Below are 2,543 nucleotides of genomic sequence, written 5' to 3'. Positions count from 1 at the left end.
AGAGTTTTGTGGTTGTGTAGTAAGGAATTCAGAGGGCATTCTAAAGCCTTTCTGAACTGCTTGATTAGCTTATAACTGCTAGAAAGAACTGTGCTATTAAAATAGGCTTGATTGAAACACAGTACTGACTTTGAGTGAATACAGGTCATATTTATTAATTGAATCTATTCTGTGGGGCTTCTGAAGTCCGGTTGAAGGAACTGGGGCTGTGCAGTCTGGGGAAAAGGAGGCTGAGGGGACACCTTGTTGCTCTCTTCCAATATCTCAGAGGTGCTTACAGCGAGAGCGGGGTTGGTCTCTTCTCACTGGTGACAGGTGACAGGACGAGGGGAAATGGCCTCAAGTTGAGCCAGGGTAAGTTTAGTTCGGATATCAGGGAAAACTTCTTTACAGAAAGGGTTGTGAAACACTGGAATAGGCTCCCCAGGGCGGTGGTTGAGTCACCATTCCTGGATGTGTTTAAAAACCATTTGGATGTGGTGCTCAGGGACATGATTTAGCAGAGGGTTGTTGGAGTTAGGGTGCTATGGCTAGATCGTGGTTGGACTTGATGATCTTTAAGATCTTTTCCAACCTGAGCAATTCTATGATTCTATGATTCTTTCTCTTGTAGGTTACCTCCAGTAGCATATCAAAAGCAGGACATTACCTCAGTGCTCTCAGACACGTGGTCTGACTTTTGAATGGTCCCCTGTGGAGGCCAGAGTTGACTCAATGATCCTTATGGGCCCCTTCCAACTCAGAATATTCTGCGATTCTTTGATTCTATGTATTTCTAAGGGATAGGAAAGAAAGCATAACAAGCAGTTAGAGAGCTATTTAACATTTTTGAGACACTTATGTCCCCATATAGGACTCTCAGATGAAGGCCAACCAGTCCAAACATGCAGCAGTGCTGCAGTATATGGTGCTTCCTCTGCAGGCATCCACTGCTGCTCAGAAAGGAGACAGCTAGAAGGGGGCTGGTGGGAGTAAACTTGCAGTTTGCTCTCTGGAGATCAGAGCAGTTGACTTTGGTTTTCTTTGCTATTTTTTTTTTTATTTTTATTTTTGGTCAGGTAAACTGCCAGCAATGCCAATTGTTGTATATAATTTACTTAGAATGAATTCAAGCTTATACAATCCAGTTTATCTTGGACTTTTCAGCATATAAGTCTGTTTTTCATTTTAATACAAGTTTGCAATACTTATTTTTTTCCCTCTTGGAAGAAAAGACGAGACTACTAATTGTGTACACCACAGAAGTGACACTGTTTCAAAGCTGCTGCCTTTTCAGGCATTCTGTTTCTATCGGGATGTCAATCAGTCCTCCAAACAGTGACTTCCTGATGGTAGTTAGTTACAAATACTTTCATTTTGTCTTTTTAAAAAAGACACTTTTACGTGGCACTGGAGGTAATTTCATAGCCCAGACAATTGCTGACCATTTTGGTCACAGACTAGATTTTGTTCTCTGAATACATCCCATTCCACTATGAATTACTTGAATAAATGACCTGACCCAAACAGTGCAGAAAAAAAATTGGACAGACTTGCGTCACCAAGTAAAAGAATACCCTCCAAGGATTTCATTTCCAGTTTCGATAAATGACAAGATAACTCATTTTACTTAGAGCATTTGCTTGAGCAAACTAAGAAAAGTTATTGCTTCTGTTCATGAAAAAATGTAAAAAGCCATTTTCAGACAATGAGGCAAATTAGGACTGAAAAGATTTGTTTACAATTAGTGAACAAGTCCTTAGTTTCTAACTGATAGAACATGTAAGTTAAACGCAGAAAACTTTTTGAGATGTGTTAGTATTGAATTTATATAGGGAATACAATGAATTTGTCTTTAGTATCAGTAGCATATTGCAAATGCATTCATGCGACTTCTTGCCAAGCTTCTTAGTGCATATGTGTAAGAGGAGTAGCAGAGGATGTAAGACCATGCAAGTAGATGACTGCTATTAAGCAGGTGTCATTATTTATCAAAATAGGACTCCTAATATTCTGAGGAGTCACTGTGCACCCATTACGTGCCCATGTCACTGCATAAGTCTTCACAAAGAGTGGCTGCACTTGGAAAGAACCTCTGTGTCCATCTGATCCAAACTGCTGCTCAAGAAAGCAGAAACCGAGAGCAGGTTGTTCAGAACCATGTCCAGACAGGTTCTAAAGGTCTCAAATGATATGACTCCACAGCCTCTCTGAACAACTTACGCCAGTGCTCCATCACCCACATAGCACAGAAGTGTTTCCTGGTGTTCAAAGCCAATCTTCTGCATTCCAGCTTGTGCTCTCCCTTCAGGTATTTAACACATCCATGATATCTCCCCTGAGCCATCTCTTATTTTGGCTGAAGTTCCAGATCTCTCAGCCTTCCTTTATGGATGAGATGCACCCCTTAATCATCTTCATTGCCCTTTGTCGGACTCTTCCCAGAGTGTTCATGTCTTTGTTGTGCTGGGGTGCCCAAAACTGGATGCAAGACTCCAGATACAGTTTCACCAGTGCTGAAGGGGAAGGATTACTTCCCTCAATCTGCTGGCAATACTTTGCAT

This window comes from Phasianus colchicus, chromosome 1, assembly GCF_987193195.1.
Source record: "Phasianus colchicus chromosome 1, bPhaCol1.hap1.1, whole genome shotgun sequence".
Classification (NCBI taxonomy): domain Eukaryota; kingdom Metazoa; phylum Chordata; class Aves; order Galliformes; family Phasianidae; genus Phasianus; species Phasianus colchicus.
The sequence above is the reverse complement of the archived record's forward strand: the minus strand, read 5'-3'. Positions refer to the sequence as shown.